Genomic DNA, 18,067 nt, shown 5'->3' on the forward strand with positions numbered 1-18,067 from the left:
TTGCTTCCGACTCTTGGCTATCATAAATTGTGCTGCTATGAACATCACACAGACTAAAAGTGAAAGGATGGGAACAAATTTTCCAAGCAAATGGACAAGAAAAAAAAACCCGGGGTAGCAATTCTCATATCAGACAAAATAGACTTCAAAAAAGGGCCATAAAGAGAGACCCAGAAGGTCACTTCATAATACTCAAGGGAAGAATCCACCAAGATGACATTAACATCGTAAATATATATGCATCCAACATAGGAGCACCCAAATATATAAAGAGAATCCTAGAGGACCTCAAGAAAGATATTGACAGCAACACGATTATAGTAGGGGATTTCAACACACCACTGTCTAAAATGGACAAATCCTCCAAACAAAATATTAACAAGGATATTGCAGCACTAAATGACACCCTAGATGAAATGGACCTAATTGATATATATAGAGCCCTCCATCCCAAAGAAGCTAAATACACATTCTTTTCAAATGCACATGGAACATTTTCAAAGATAGACCATATGATGAGTCTATCTTGTGGTCTATCCAAAGATAGGACACAAAATGAGTCTCAACAAATTAAGGAAAATAGAAATCATACCAAGCATTTTCTCTGATCACAAGGGACAGAAATTGGAAAGCAACCCACAGGAATAAACCCAAAACACCCAAAAGCATGGAGACTGAATGGTATGGTATTAAACAACGAATGGATCAAGATTGAAATTAGGGAAGAAATCAGAAAGCTTCTGGAAACAAATGAAAATGAACTTACAACAACCCAAAACTTATGGGACACAGTGAAGGCAGTCCTGAGAGGGAAGTTCATAGCAATACAGGCTTACCTAAAGAATATAGAAACATTTCAAACAAACAACCTAACCTGACACCTGCATGTGATGTTTTTAATGTATTGCTGGATGCAGGTTGCCTAAATTTGTTGAGAACTTTAACATCTATGCTCATCAGTGATATTGGCCTATAGTTTTCTTTCTTTGTTGTGTCTTTATCTGGTTTTGGAATAAGGATGATGGTGTCTTCACAAAAAGAGTTTGGGAGTCTTCCATATTTTTGGATTTTCGGAATAGTTTGTGAAAAATAGGGGTTAGCTCTTCCTGAAATATTTTGTAAAATTCTCCTTTGAAACCATCCTGTACAGGGGTTTTGAATGCCAGGATTTTTTTTTTTTTTTTTTTAGTTTTTATCACTGCTTCAATTTTGTCAGCTGTTATTGGTGTGTTTAGACTTTCTGCTTCTTTTAGATTCCTTTTTTGAAGCCTATTTTTTTCTAGAAATTTGTTCATTCCACACAGGTTTTAAAATTTCTTTTTTTCCTTCATTTTAATTATTTATTTTTAGAAAGAGGGGAAGGAGGGACAAATAAAGAAAGAGAAACATTAACGTGTGATTGTCTCTTCTGAACTCCTACTGGGGACTCTGTCCACAATCCAGGCATATGCTCTAAGTGGGAATCTAACCAATGACTCTTTGGTTCTCATACTGGTTCTCAGTCCACTGAGCCACACCAGCCAGGACTGAGTTTTCATATTTCTTTGCATAGTTTTGATCATAGTAATTTCTTAGAATTGTTTGTATTTCTGTGGTATTGATTGTAATTTTGCTTTTCTCTTATCTAATTTTATTTATTTGGGTTATCTCTCTCTTTTTTTATGCATTTGTTTAAAGGCTTGTTCATTCATTTTATCTTTTCAAAGTGCCAGCTCCTGATTTTATTGGTCCTTTAAATTAATTGTTCTTTTAGACTCTGTGTACTTCAATTCTGCTGTAATCTTGATTATTTCCTTTGTTCTACTCACTCTGGGTTTTTTTTATTGTTGTTCCTCCAGTTCTTGTAGGTGTAGGGTTAGATTATTTATTTGAAAATTTTCTATCATTCTTAGGTAGGCCTGAAATGCTATGAACTCCCCTCTAGAGACTGCCTTCTCTATGCCATAGATTTTAGGTTGTTTTGTGTTCGTTTTCTTTTGTTTTCAGAAACTTTACGATTTCCTCCTTGATATTACATTTTACCCATTCATTGTTTATTAACGTATTATTCAGTCTTTATGTATTTGAATATTTTTGAATTTTTCCTCTGAGGTTGTTTTCTAGTTTTAACCCATAGTGATCCTAGAAAATGCTTCATATGTACTTGTTTTGTATCCTATCATGTGGTCTACCTTTGAAAATGTTCCTTGTGCATTTAAATAGAAGTTATATTTTGCTTCTTTTGAGTGAATGGTTGTGCGTATATGAGTTAAGCCCATTTGATCTACCACGGTGTTCCTCTGCAAAATTTTTTCCTTTGTTGGGAGATCTGTCCATGTTGACATTGGGATGTTAAAGTCCTCTAGTTTAAGTGTGTTGCTGTCTATATCTTTCCTGAAGTCTTCTAAGACTTTCCTTATATATTGTGTGCTCCTATGTTGGGTGCATGTATATTCAGAATGCTTTTTGTAAATTTATTTATTTTAATTGTTGTTCAAGTACAGTTTTCTGTCTTTCACTCCCATACCAGCCTGCCTAGTGCTCCCAACTTTTCTCCCATTCCCACCCCCCCTTAGGCTTTGTCCATGTATCCTTTATATTTGTTTCTGTAAACCTTTCTTCCCCTTTTCTCTGGAAATTCCCTCCCCTCTCCCCTTTGGTCAGTCATCCCATTCTCTATTTCGGTGCCTTTGGTTTTATTTTGCTTGATTGTTTGTATTGTTGTTTAGATTCCTGTTAAAGGTGAAATCATATGGTGTTTGTCTTTCACTGCCAGGCTTATTTCAATCAGCATAATGTTTTCCAGTTCCATCCATGAAGTTGCAAAAGATAGGAGCTGCTTCTTCCCTTCTGCTGCATAAATTTCCTTTGTGTAAATCTACCATAGTTTTTGGATCCATTCACTTACTGATGATGGGCACCTGGGTTGCTTCCAGCACTTGATTATTGTAAATTGTGCTGCTATGAACATTGGGTTGCATAGGTTCTTTTGGATTGGTGTTTCAGGGTTCTTAGAATATGATCCTAGCAGTGGAATTACTGAGTTAAAAGGGAGATCCATTTTTAGTTTTCTCAGAAAATTTCATAGTGTTCTCCAAAGTTGTTGTACCAGTCTGTAATCCCACCAACAGTGAACTAGGGTCCATTTTTTTCCGCAACCTCTCCAACACTTGTTGTTTGTTGCATTGCTTATGATGGCCATTCTGATCAGTGTAGTGTGGTATCCCATTGTGGTTTTAATTTGCATCTCTCTGATAGCTAGTGATATTGGCCATCTTTTCATGTGTTTCCAGATCCTCTGTATGTTCTCCTTGGAGAAATGTCTGTTCAAGTCCTTTGCCCACTTTTTAATTGGGTTGCTCGTCTTCTTAGAGTGGAGTTGTGTAAGATCTTTGTATAATTTGAAGATTAAATCCTTGTCTGAGGTATCAATGGCAAATATGTTTTCCCATACAGTTGGTTCACTTTTTATTTTAAAACTGTTTTATTTACCATGTAGAAGCTTTTTATTTTGATGAGATCTCATTTGTTTATTATTTCATGTGTGTCCCTTGCTCTAGGGGACTTATCAGTAAAAATGTTGCTGCGTGAAATATCTGATATTTCTTCGCCTATGTTCTCCTCTAGGACTTTAATGGTGCTAGAGCTTGTATATGTCTTTTACCCACCTTTAATTTATTTTGGTGTATGGTGTAAGTTGGTGCTGGAATTTCTTTCTTTCTTTCTTTCTTTCTTTCTTTCTTTCTTTCTTTCTTTCTTTCTTTCTTTCTTCTTTCTTTTCTTCTTTTCTTCCTTTCTTTCCTTCCTTCCTTCCTTCCTTCCTTCCTTCCTTCTTTCCTTCCTTCCTTCCTTCCTTCCTTCCTTCCTTCCTTCCTTCCTTCCTTCCTTCCTTCCTTTCTTTCTTTTTTTTTGCATGTAGCTGTCCAGTTGTCCCAACACCATTTGTTTAAGAGGCTTTTCTACTCCATTTTATGTTGCTGCCCCCTTTGTCAAATATTAATTGATAGTAGAGACGTCGGTTTATTTCTGGGCACTCTGTTATTTTCCACTGGTCCATGTGCCTGTTTTTACTCCAGTACAAGCCTGTTTTGATTGCAGTGGCTTTGTAATACAGTTTGTTATCAGGAATTGTGATCCTTCCTACTTTGCTCTTCTTTCTCAAAATTGGAGATGCTATTCAACATCATTTATGGTTCCATAGAAATTTTTGAAGTGTTTGTTCTATGTATGTGAAATATGCCTTTGGTACTTTAAAGGTATTGCCTTGAATCTTTAAATTGCTTTGGGTATATTGACATTTTGATGATGTTAATTCTTCCAATTCATGAACATGGTATATGTTTCCATTTGTTTGTGTCTTCTTTGATGAAATGTTTTTATCTTTTTTAGGTAGGCCTGTATTGCTAGGAACTTCCTTCTCAGGACTGCTCTTCTCTTTTCAGAAACTTTTTGATTTATTCCTTGATCTCATTCTTGACCCATTCATTGTTTAATAGCATGATATTCATTGTCAATGAGTGAGTGTTTTTGAGTTTTTTCCTTGAAATTGGTTTTTAGTTTCAGTCCCTTGTCGTCAGAAAAAAATTCTTCATATGATTTCAATTTTCTCGAATTTCTTGAGGCTTGTTTTGTGTCCTATCATGTGGTCTGCCTTAAAATATTTTGTTTGAATTAGAAAAGAATGTGTATTTAGCTTCTTTGGGATGAAAGGCTCTTTCTATATATATGAATTAAGTTCATTTCATCTAGGACCTTACTGCTGCAATATCTTTGTTGATGTTTTGTTTGTAAGGTCTATGCATATTTTGACAGTGGAGTTTTGAAATTTCCTACTACAATTGTGTTGCTGTCAATCTCTTTCTAGAAGAGAAAGATTTTCTCTTCTAGAGAAAATCTCTTCTCCAAGATTTTCTTTATGTGTTTGGGTCCGCCTATGTTGGGTTCATATATATTTACAAAGATTATTTCTTCTTGATGGATTCTCCCCTTGAATATTATGAAATGACCTTCTGGTTCTCCCTTTGTGGCCCTTTTTTTGAAGTCTATTTTGTCTGATATGAGTATTGCTACCTTGGCTTTTTCCCCCCTGTCCATTTGCTCAAAAAATTTGATTCCAGTTCTTCACTTTCAGTTTGCATAGCTCCTTAGTTCTGCGGTGGGGCTCTTGTAGGCAGCATATGTGTGGATCATGCTTTCTTATCCAACAGCTATTCTATGTGTCTTGACTAGAACATTTAATCCATTTATGTTAAGGTTATTATTTGATCGGTGCTTATTCATTGCCATTTTTCCGTACCTGTGTTCCTCTCTCTTTCACTGTTTTCCTTCCTTTTCTTTAGTATATGTGCTGCCGAAGCAAGCACTCCTTCCTTTTCTTAAAGCAGTCTCTTTAGCATCTCTGGCAGAGCTCGTTTGGTGGAGGTGTATTCTTTTAGAGTTCTTTTGCCTGGGAAGGTCATTATTTGGACATCCTTCTTAACTGAGAGCCTTGCTAGTTAAAGTACCCTTGGTTGCAGGCTTGTGGTTCTCATTGCTTGGAATATTTTTTGCCGTTCTTTTCTGGCTTGGAACATTTCCATGGAGAAGTCAGCTGTTAGTCTTATCAGGGCTCCCTTGTTGTTACTTCCTTTTTTCCTTGATGCCTTTAAGATTCTCTCTTTATCTTGGAATTTTGCCATTTTAATTACAATGTGTCTTGAAGTGGACCTTTTTGGGTTCCTCTTGATTGGGACTCTCTGTGTTTCCTGGGTTTGTCTGAATTTTTTGGTCATCAAATTAGGGTAGTTTCCCATCACTCCTTTTTCAAACAGGTTTTCTATACCTTGGTATTCTTCTTCTCCTTCTGGTATCCCTATTATATGGATATTATTATGTTTTATGTTGTTCTGCATTTCTCTTAACCCCTCTTTATTCTTTCTGAGCCTTGTTTTCTTTTCTTGCTCTTTTTGAGTGTTTTTTTTCTAACTTGTCATTTTGCTCACTAATCTGATCCTCAGCTTTATTGAGCCTACCTTTGGTACCTTCTACTGTGTTCTTTAGTTCAGAAAATGTATTCTTCATTTCCTCTTGTCCCTTTTTTTTAAATTTATTTTTTTCAATTTTTTATTTAATTATTTTTTAAGTACAGTTTTCAGTCTATTACTCCCATCCCATCCCACCCCCCACCCTCCCCCCTCCCTCCCATTTCCACCCTTCTCAGTTGTTGTCCATGTATCCTTTATATAGGTTCCTCTAAATCCCTCCCTTATTTCCCCTGAAATTCCCTCGCCTATCCCCTCCGGTCACTGTCAGCCTGTTCTCTATTTCAGTGTCTTTGGTTATATTTTGCTTGCTTGTTTGCTTTGTTGTTTAGCTTCCTGTTAGAGGTGAGATCATATGGTATTTGTCCTTCAACACCTGGCTTATTTCACTCAGCATAATGCTTTCCAGTTCCATCCATGTTGTTGCAAAAGGTAGGAGCTCCTTCTTTCTTTCTGCAGCATAAAATTCCATTGTGTATATGTACCATAGTTTTTTGATCCATTCATTTACTGACGGGCACCTAGGTTGCTTCCAACTCTTGGCTATTGTAAATTGTGCTGCTATGAACATTGGGGTGCATAGGTTCTTTGGGATTGGTGTTTTAGGGTTCTTAGGATACAATCCCAGCAGTGGAATTGCTGGGTCAAAAGGCAAGTCCAATTTTAGTTTTCTGAGAAAATTCCATACTGTTTTCCATAATGGTTGTACCAGTCTACAATCCCACCAACAGTGGACCAGAGTCCCCTTTCCTCCACACCCTCTCCAACATTTGTTGTTTATTGCTTTGTTTATGATAGCCATTCTCACCGGTGTAAAGTGGTATCTCATTGTAGTTTTAATTTGCATCTCTCTGATAGCTAGTGATATTGAGCATCTTTTCATGTGTCTCTGGATCCTCTGTATGTCCTCCTTGCAGAAGTGTCTGTTCAAGTCCTTTCCCCATTTTTTAATTGGGTTAGTTGTCTTCTTAGAGTGAAGTCGTGTGAGTTCTTTGTATATTTTGGAGATTAAACCTTTGTCTGAGGTATCATTGGCAAATATGTTTTCCCATACAGTTGGTTGTCTTTTTATTTTAATGCTGTTTTCTTTAGCTGCGCAGAAGCTTTTTATTTTGATGAGATCCCATTTGTTTATTCTTTCCTTTATAGTCCTTGCTCTAGGGGACATATCAGTAAAAATGTTGCTGCGTGAAATATCTGAGATTTTCCTGCCAATGTTCTCCTCTAGGACTTTAATGGTGTCATGGCTTATATTTAAGTCTTTTATCCACCTTGAATTTATTTTGGTGTATGATGTAAGTTGGTGCTCGAGTTTCATTTTTTTGCATGTAGCTGTCCAGTTCTCCCAACACCATTTGTTGAAGAGGCTATCTTTACCCCATTTTATGATACTGCCCCCTTTGTCGAATATTAATTGACTGTAGAGATTTGGGTTTATTTCTGGGTTCTCTATTCTGTTCCATTGGTCTATGTGCCTGTTTTTATGCCAGTACCAGGCTGTTTTGATTACAGTGGCCTTGTAATACAGTTTGATATCAGGTATTGTGATCCCTCCTACTTTGTTCTTCTTTCTTAACATTGCAGCTGCTATTCGGGGTCTTTTATGGTTCCATATAAATTTTTGAAGTGTTTGTTCTATGTCTGTGAAATATGCCATTGGTACTTTAATAGGTATTGCATTGAATCTGTAAATTGCTTTGGGTAGTATGGACATTTTGATGATGTTAATTCTTCCAATCCATGAACACGGTATACGTCTCCATTTGTTTGTGTCTTCCTTGATTTCTGTCTTCAGTGTTGTGTAATTTTCTGCATACAGGTCTTTAACCTCCTTGGTTAGATTTATTCCCAGATATTTTATTTTTCTTTTTGCTATATCGAATGGGATTTTTTTCTTGATTTCTGCTTCTGCTGATTCATTGTTAGTATACAGAAATGCCTTTGATTTCTGGATATTGACTTTGTATCCCGCTGTTTTGCCAAATTCATTTATTAGTTCCAGCAGTTTTTTGGTAGAGTCTATAGGATTTTCCATGTACACTATCATGTCATCTGCAAACAGTGACAGTTTTGTTTCCTCCTTTCCGATTTGGATGCCTTTTATTTCCTTTTCTTGTCTGATTGCTGTGGCTAGAACTTCCAATACTATATTAAATAGAAGTGGTGAAAGTGGACAACCTTGTCTTGTTCCTGATCTTAGTGGAAAAGCTTTCAGTTTTTGCCCATTCAGTATGATGTTGGCTGTAGGTCTTTCATATATGGCCTTTATTATATTGAGGAATGCTCCCTCTATTCCCACTTTGCTGAGTACCTTTATCATAAATGGGTGTTGTACCTTATCAAAAGCTTTTTCCGCGTCTATTGATATGACCATGTGGTTTTTGTCCTTGCTTTTGTTTATGTGGTGTATTACATTTACTGATTTGCGGATATTGAACCATCCTTGCATCCCTGGGATGAATCCCACTTGGTCATGGTGTATGATCTTTTTGATGTATTGTTGGATGCGATTTGCCAATATTTTGTTGAGGATTTTAGCATCTATGTTCATCAGTGATATTGGCCTAAAGTTTTCTTTCTTTGTTGTGTCTCTATCTGGTTTTGGAATTAGGATAATGCTCGCTTCATAAAAAGAGTTTGGGAGTTTCCCATCATTTTGGATTTTTTGGAATAGTCTGTGAAGAATAGGGGTTAGCTCTTCCTTAAACGCTTTGTAGAATTCTCCTGTGAAACCATCTGGTCCGGGGCTTTTGTGTGATGGGAGTTTTTTGATTACTGCTTCAATTTCATTTGCTGTTATTGGTCTGTTCAGGCTTTCTACTTCTTCTTCATTGAGTTTTGGAAGATTATATTTTTCTAGAAATTTGTCCATTTCACCTAGGTTTTCAAATTTCTTGGCATACAGTTCTTCATAGTAATTCCTTACAATCCCTTCTATTTCTGTGGTATCAGTTGTAATCTCTCCTCTTTCATTTCTGATTGTGTTTATTTGTGTCCTCTCTCTTCTTTTCTTAATGAGCCTACTTAAAGGCTTGTCTATTTTGTTTATCTTTTCAAAAAACCAACTCTTGGATTCATTGATCCTTATAATTGTGCTTTTGGTCTCTATGTCATTTAATTCTGCTCTGATCTTGGTTATTTCCTTCCTTGTACTTGCTCTGGGCTGTCTTTGTTGTTGTTCTTCGAGTTCTTGCAGGCGTCGGGTTAGGTTGTTTGTTTGAAATGTTTCTATTTTCTTTAGGTAAGCCTGTATTGCTATGAACTTCCCTCTCAGGACTGCCTTGGCCGTGTCCCATAAGTTTTGGGTTGTTGTGAGTTCATTTTCATTTGTTTCCAGAAACTTTTTGATTTCTTCCCTAATTTCAATCTTGACCCATTCGTTGTTTAATAGCATACCATTCAGTCTCCATGATTTTGGATGTTTGGGGTTTTTTCCTGTGGGGTTGGTTTCTAATTTCAGTCCCTTGTGGTCAGAGAAAATGCTTGGTATGATTTCAATTTTCTTGAATTTGTTGAGGTTCATTTTGTGTCCTACCATGTGGTCTATCTTTGAAAATGTTCCATGTGCATTTGAAAAGAATGTGTATTTAGCTTCTTTGGGATGAAGCGCTCTATATATATCAGTCAAGTCCATTTCTTCTAGAGTTTCATTTAATGCTGCTATATCTTTGTTGATATTTTGTTTGGAAGATCTGTCCATTTTTGACAGTGGGGTGTTAAAATCCCCTACTATAATTGTGTTGCTGTCAATATCTTTCTTGAAGTCTTCTAGGATTTTTCTTATATATTTGGGTGCTCCTATGTTGGGTGCATATATATTTATGATGTTAATGTCTTCGTGCTGGATTCTTCCCTTGAGCAATATGAAGTGACCTTCTGGGTCTCTCTTTATGGCCCTTTTTTTGAAGTCTATTTTGTCTGATATTAGAATTGCTACCCCGGCTTTTTTTTCTTGTCCATTTGCTTGGAAAATTTGTTTCCAGCCTTTCACTTTTAGTCTGTGATGGTCTTTTGTCCTGAGGTGGGTCTCCTGTAGGCAGCATATGTGTGGGTCATGCTTTCTTATCCATTCAGCTATTCTATGTCTTTTGATTGGAGCATTTAATCCATTTACATTCAAGGTTATTATTGATAGGGACTTATTCATTGCCATTTTTGTACCACAGTTCCTCTCTGTCTCTCTCTTTTCCTTCCTTTCCTTAAAGCAGCCCTTTTAGTATTTCTTGTAGAGCTGGTTTGGTGGAGGCATATTCTTTTAGACTTCTTTTGTCTTGGAAGCTCTTTATTTGGCCTTCTATCTTGATTGAGAGCCTTGCTGGGTAAAGTAGCCTTGGTTGTAGGCCTCTGGTTCTCATTACTTGAAATATTTCTTGCCATTCTCTTCTTGCTTGGAGTGTTTCCATTGAGAAGTCAGTAGCTAACCTTATTGGGGCTCCCTTGTATGTTACTTCCTTTTTCTCCCTTGCTGCCTTTAGGATTCTCTCTTTGTCTTGAAATTTTGCCATTTTAATGATGATGTGTCTTGAAGTGGGCCTCTTTGGGTTCCTCTTGAATGGGACTCTCTGTGATTCCTGGATTCGTGTAACTTTTTCTCTCATCAAATTAGGAAAATTTTCCATCATTACTCTTTCAAATAGGTTTTCTATCCCTTGTTCTTCTTCTTCTCCTTCTGGTATTCCTATTATTCGGATATTATTACGTTTCATATTATCTTGCATTTCTCTTAGTCCATCTTCATTCTTTTTGAGCCTCTTTTCCCTTTCTTGCTCTTTCTGGGAGATTCTTTCTACTGTGTCCTCCAACTCACTGATCCGATCTTCTGCCTCATCGATCCTGCTTTTCATTCCTTCTACTGTGTTCTTCAGTTCCGAAATTGTATTCTTCATTTCCTCTTGTCCTTTGGTGATAGTTTCTATTTCCTTTTTCATGTTGATATAGTTTGCGGAGAGCTCATGGTAGCTCCCCTCTAGTTTCTGGTAGCTCATTGTGAGCTCTTTGAATTTCCTGATAACTAGTGCTTTGAATTCAATATCTGATAGCTGACTTGCCTCTCTTTCATCTAACATTATTTCTGAGACTTCCACCTTTTCTTTCATTTGGGCATTGTTTCTTTGTCTTCCCATTGCTTATGAGACTCTTCTTGTTAGCTTCAGCTTCTTAAATTGATCTGTTCTGACTCCCTAGGTTTATGGTGTGAACTTCTGTGGTAGAATTCCTTTGAAATTCAGTGGTACAGTCTCCTGCAGGTATCTTGATGTTCTCTGCTTCCACCTACTCCTTTCTTTGTGTGTGTGTGATCAGCTCTTTCTTGCAGGCAGAAGCCTTAGGGGAGGGTTTCAGTAGAATATCCATCAGTTCTCCAGGTGTGCTCTTTCAGGGTCATGGTCTCTTCTAATTGTTCAGTGACAGGACAGGAGCTCTTTAGTCATCATAGTCGGTTCTGGTGTTGCTCACTGGATTTTGCTGCTTTTCTGGGTCTGGAACCACAAAGAATCTTGCAAGACTTGGAAGAAGGTGTGGATGTTGAATTTTGCCTCTGGTAGTTCTCTTTGTCTAAAGTTGGGGTCTCCCAGGTCTTCCAAAAGGTGCTATTTCCTTGGTGGCGGTGTAATTTTTCCCTCTTGTCCCTTATTGATAGTTTCTATTTCCTTTTTTATGTTGATATAGGTTGCAGTGAGTTTCTTGTAGTTTCCCTTTACTTTCTGGTAGTTATCCGTGACCCTATTTTGCTTCCTGCTAACCATTGCTTTGATCTCAATATCTGATAATTGACTTGCTTCTATATCATTTAGCATTCTTTCTGAGGCTTTCTCTTTTTCTTTGATTTGGGGATTGTTTCTTTGTCTTCTGATTGTTTGTGAGACTCTTCTTGTTAGCCTCCTCTTCTTAAATCAATCTCTTCTTACCCCCTGGGTTTCTGTTGTGAACTTCTATGGTTCATGACCTGTGAGATTCAGTGTTGCAGTCTCCTTAATTTCCTGAGCTTGCTGATCTTGGGCTGTTGATTATTTTGGCACTCTGTATTTCTTTGTGTTTTGATTGTTGTTGGGTCCTTCTTTGGTGAGTCCTTCTCTCTAGCTGGTTGACTGAGGGTCACTCCATCCACCACATCTTGTATTCTGTTGTGTAGGTGTGAACAGGTTGCGTTGAAGCTTATTATTCTGTGTGTATATGGTTTTGGGGCTTCTCTTTCACTCTTTTTTAGTTGTTTGTTCTGAGTAATTTCTCCATCATTTAGTGGTATTTCCAGATTGACATCCTGGATTGAGGTTAGTGTGGTTTCCACTCCTTCCTTCACCTTCTTCTGTTGTTATTTGTTGGTGGTTCCATTGTTGGTGTGTTTCTTCATCCAGTAAGTGTACTGGTGTTCACTGCTTCCACCTTGCAAGTTCTTTAGAGTAGCAAATTGAAATTTGTGACACTGTCTCAGGAGTTGGGGTGAATCCTCTTTGAGTCTAACTCTGGTCTTTTCCCAGATTCAGGTGTTATTGTCTCACTTATGGGAAAGGAGAAAATAGGATGTGGAAGAAAGAAAGAAGGAATTTTAAAAAAACAGTAAAAGAAGGAAAGAAGACAGAATAAAAAAGGAAAGAAAAGTAGGAAGGAAGAATGAATTAAAAGAGAAAGAAGGGAAGAAAGTAATAATTTAAAATATTTCTTAAAAGCCTCCTGCTGGCTCTAAACTGGCCTAGCCAGTTCTGCTGGTCTTCCTGGCTGCAGCAGGCTGTGGAGGGTTTGGTTTCACTTTTCTCCCTTCCTGAGCCACACTCTTCGCTGTTGTCCAGCCTCCAGCCCACTTCCTCAGTTTGCTGTCAGTCCTCCAGTGCCCTTCTGCACCCAACCTAGGCCTTCAGTCCACCACTTGTGCTGTCCTTGAGGTGCACCAATTAAGGACAACTCTCACATTGCCTCCTTGATCTTTGCTGTCCTAGATGCTAGGGACTTTCAGCATGCCTTCAGGGTAGTCTAGCCCCCACACTGAGCCAAGTTTTTCAGGAGAATGCTACCTCCCTGAGCCCTGCAGCTCCCTTGTGTGGGGCATCTCCACCTTTCTCCTAGAGACTCAGTTGGCCATGCAGGGCTCTGGGCACAGGGGCTGGGTGGGAGGTGCCTCTGGGCATTATGGTCAGGCATGCTCTGCCCCTGGTGCTTTAGGTATAGGCTGGACTGTGGATTGGGTCTGCGCTGTCGTCCCAGGTGTTTATTGTGGTTTTAATTTGCATCTCTTTGGTTATTAGTGACGTTGAAAATCTTTTTACATGTCTATTGGCCATCTGTATGTCTTCTTTGGAGAAGTGTCTAGTTAGGTCCTTTGCTCATTTTTAAAATTTGGTTGTTTGTTTTTTGATGTTGAGTTTTTTAAGTCCTTTATAAATTTTGAATAATTATCTTTTTGTGATGAATCAGTGAATATGTTCTCCCATTCTGTTGGTTGTCTTTTTATTTTGTTGAGGATTTCCTTTGCTGTACAAAAACTTTTCAGTTTGATGTGTCCCACTTATTTATTTATTTTTCCTCTGTTTCTCTTTACTGGGGAGACACATCCTATTAAATACTGCTATGAATAATGCCTCCTAGTTTTCTGCCTATATTTTCTTTTAGGATGTTTATGGTTTCAGGTCTAACATTTAAGTCTTTGATCTATTTTGAATTTATTTTTGTGTATGGCATAAGAAGATGGTCTAGTTTAATTTTTCTGCATGAATCTTTCCAATTTTCCCAACAACATTTATTGAATAAACTATCTTTAGCCCTTTATATGTACTTGCTTCCTCTTTTGAACATTACTTTACTATATATATATATATATATATGTGGGTTTATTTTTGGAATCTCTATTATGTTCCATTGATCTATGTGTCTGTTTTTGTGGCAGAATCATGCTGTTTTGTTTACTATGGCCTTGCAGTATAGTCTGATATTAGAAAGGGTGATTCCTCCAATTTTGTTCTTCTTTCTCAATACTGCTGCTGCTATCCAGGGAACTTTGTATTTCATAGAATTTTTTGAAAAAACTTGTTCTAGTTCTGAGATATATGTCATTAGTATCCTGATAGGAATTACATTGAATCTATAAATTGCTTTGGGTAGTATGAACATTTTAATGATGTTAATTCTTCCTATCTATAAGCACGGTATATGTTTCAACTTGTTTGTATCTTCTTCATTTTTTTTCTTCAGTACTTTTAAATTTTCTGAGTACATGTCTTTTACATCCTTGGTTAGATTTATTCCTAAGTATTCTTTTTCAAGCCCTTGAGAATTAGGTTGCTTTCTTAATTTCCCTTTTTGTTGGTTCATACTGGCATATAAAAATGCAACTGATTTTAGGATATTAATGTTGTATCCTGCTACACCACTGAAATCATTAATGAGTTCTAGTAGTTTCTTTGTGGAATCTTTGGGGTTCTCTATAAACAGTATCATGTCATCTGCAAATAATGACAGTTTTACTTCTTCCTTTCTAATTTGGATGCCTTCTATTTCTTATTTTTGTCTGATTTCTGTGGCTAGGACTTTGAGCTGAAAGCAGATATACCTGTCTTGTCCCCAGTTTTAAGGGAAACACTTCTGGGTTTTGCTCATTGAATATGATTGTGACAGTGGGTTTATCATACATGATCTTTATTTGGTTTAGGTATTTTCCCTGTAATCACACTTTGCTGAGATTTTCATCATAAATGAGGGCTGGATTTTACCAAATGCTTTTTCTGCATCTATTGATAAAATCATGTGGTTTTTATCCTCCGATTTGTTTATGTAGTGAATAACACTTATTGATCTCTGAATGTTGTACCAACCTTGCATTCCCAAAATATAGCCCACTTGATCAAGATGTATGATCTTTTTTGATGCAGTGCTGTATTTAGTTTACTAACATTTTGTCAAAGATTTTAGCATCTATGTGCATCAGGAATATTGGCATATAATTTTCATTTCTTGTAGTGTTTCTATTTGGTTTTGGAATTAGGTTAATTCTAGCTTCATAGAATAAGTTTGGCACCCTTCCCTCTGCTTGAATTTTTTAAAATACTTTAAGGAGAGATGTATTTCTTCTTAAAATATGTGTCTGTCACCAATTGGCTTACTTCACATACCATAATAGTCTCCAGTTCCATTCATGCTGTCCCAAGGGGTAGGACTTCTTTTTCCTGCTGCATAGTATTCTCTTGTGTGAATGTACCATAATTTTTAATCCACTCATGTATTGTTTGCAATGCTTCACTGTTGTAAATAAAACTGCTATGAATATAGGGGTGCATAAGTTCTTTTGGTTTGTAATTTCAGAACTGTTAGGGTATATTCCCAGAAGTGGAATCACTGGGACATAAGCAGCTCCATTTTTATTTTTTTGAAGAAATTGCATACTGATTTCCACATTGACTGCAGCACTCCACATTTCCACAAACAATGCAGTAAGGTTCCCTTTTCTCCATATCCTCACCAACACTTGTTTGATGATTTATTAATATAGTCATTCCAACAGGTATGAGGAGATATTTCATTGTAGTTTTAAGTAACACCTGTTTGACAGGTAGTAATGCTGAGCATTTTTCCTATCTCTATGGGCCATCTCTGTGTTCTCCTTGGAGAAATCTCCATTCAGATCTTTTCTCATTTTGTAATTGGGTTGTTTGTCTTTCTAGTGTCGAGTATATTAGTTCTTTATATATTTTGGAGATTAAAACCTAGTCTGATGTATCATGGGCATACATGTTATACCATACCATACCAAAATCCTTTTTATTTTGATGACGGTTTCTTTAGCCATGAAGAAACATTTTAATTTGATGGAACCCCATTTGTTTATTTTTTTCCTTGATTTTCCTTGCCCTGGGAGATACCTCAGCAAAAATATTGCAATGTGGGATGTATGAAATTTTACTGTCTATGTCTCCTACTAGTACTTTCATGGTGTCAGGGCTTATATTTAAGTCCTTTATCCAGTTTGAGTTTATTCTAGCCTATGGTGTAAGGTGGTGGTATAGTTTCTTTTTCTTTTTATTTTTTTCCATGTGCCAGTCAAGTTCTCCCAATACCATTATTGAAGAGACTGCTTTTACTCCATTGTAGGTTTGTGCCCCTGTTGTCAAATATTAATTGACAAAGAGACATGGGTTTATTTCTGGGCTCTCAATTCTGTTCAATTGATCTATTTGTCTTTTCTTATGCCAGTATCAAACTGTTTTGATTATAGTGCCTTTTAGTATCCTTTGATACTGTATATTGTTATCCTTCTAACTTTGTTCTTTCTCAGGATTTCGGAGGCTATTCAGGGTCTTTTCTGGTCCCATTATAAATTTTGGAAATTTTTCTCTAGATCTGTGTAGTGTGCCATTGGTATTTTAATAGGAATTGCATATACTGTATAGTCCTTTGGTTAGTACACAGAGTTTAATGAAGTTAATACTTGCAATGAATGAACACAGTGCATGCTTCCATTTACTTGTATCTCCATCATTTTTTCCTTCAGTATTGTATAGTTTTTTCTTAACATCTTAACAAGGATGTTTCTTTTACATCCTTCTTTCAATTTATTCCTATATACTTTATATTTTTCTTGTTGATATAGTAAATGTTTTTTTTCATTCTTTCTCTTCCTGATAACTCATTGCTGGTGTATGAGAATGCCACCACATTTTGAATATTAACTTTGTATTCCACTATGTTGCTGAATTCACTTACTAGGTTGAGTAGTGTTTGGGGGGAGAGTATAGGGTTTTCTATGCAAACTATCAAGTCATCTGCAAATAATGACAGTTTTACTTCCTCTTTTACTATTTGGATGAATTTTTCTTAATTATTTTATTTATTTATTTATTTATTTATTTCTAATTGTTATTCAGATACACTTGTCTCCATTTTCTCCCTAGCCCTCTCCTCCACCCTCTTGTCCTTGTCTTATTACTATGGATAGATTTCCAATACTATGTTGAATAAGAGTGGTGCAAACAAACACCCTTGACTTGTTTCTAATCTTAGGAAGAAAGCTTTTAGTTTTTGCCTGTTGAGTATGATGTTAGCTGTAGGTTTCTCATATGTGGACTTTATTATGTTGAGACATGCTCCTTCTGTTCCCACTTTGCTGAGAATTTTTATCATAAATACCTGCTGTACTTTATAAAATGCTTTTTCAGCATCTATTTATATGATAATGTGATTTTTGTCTCTCATTTTTAAATGTGTTGTATTACATTTATTTGTGAATATTATACCATCCTTGAATCCTTGGGATGAATCCCAGTTGATCATGGTCTAAGATCTTTTTAACGTATTGCTAGATCCTGTTTGCCATTGTTTTATTGTGGATTTAAGCATCTATGTTCATCAGCATTATTGGCCTGTAGTTTCCTTTCTTTATTGTGTCTTTACCTGGTTTTGGAATTAGGATAATACTGGCCTCACAAAAAGAGTTTGAGAATCTTTCCTCTTCTTAAATTTTTTGGAATAGTTTGAGAATTATTGCAGTTAACTCTTCACTAGATATTTGGTAAAATTACCAAGGGAAGACGTCTGATCCAGGGATTTTGTGTATCAGGAGTTTTTTTATTACTACTTTGATTTCACTGCTGTAGGCCTATTCAGGTTTTCTCATTTTTCTTCGTTCAGTTTTGGAGGCTTATATGTTTCTAGAAATTTGTACACTTTCCTAAAGTTATCAAATCATTGGTTATATAGTTATTCTTGAGAATTTGTTACAATCCCTTGTATTTATGTAGAATAGGTTGTAGTCTTTCTTCTTTCATTCCTGATTTTATTTATTTGGGTCCTGTCTCTTTTTTCTTGATGAGTCTGGTTAAGAGCTTGTCTATTTTGTTTGCCTTTTCAAAGAACCCTATTCTGGATTTTTCAATTCTTTGATTTTTTTTAGTCTCTGTATTATTTAATTTTTCTCTGATATTGATTTTATTCCTTTATTTTACTCACTCTGGGATTCCCTTTTTGTTGTTTCTCTATTTTTTATATATGTAGGATTAGGTGTTGTTGTTGTTTTTGAGATATTTTCTATCTTGTTTAGGTAAACCTGTATCACTATGAACTTCCCTTCTGAGGACTGCCTTTGCTGT

Source organism: Sturnira hondurensis, unplaced genomic scaffold, assembly GCF_014824575.4.
Source record: "Sturnira hondurensis isolate 20B ecotype Veracruz unplaced genomic scaffold, ASM1482457v3 Scaffold0022910, whole genome shotgun sequence".
Classification (NCBI taxonomy): domain Eukaryota; kingdom Metazoa; phylum Chordata; class Mammalia; order Chiroptera; family Phyllostomidae; genus Sturnira; species Sturnira hondurensis.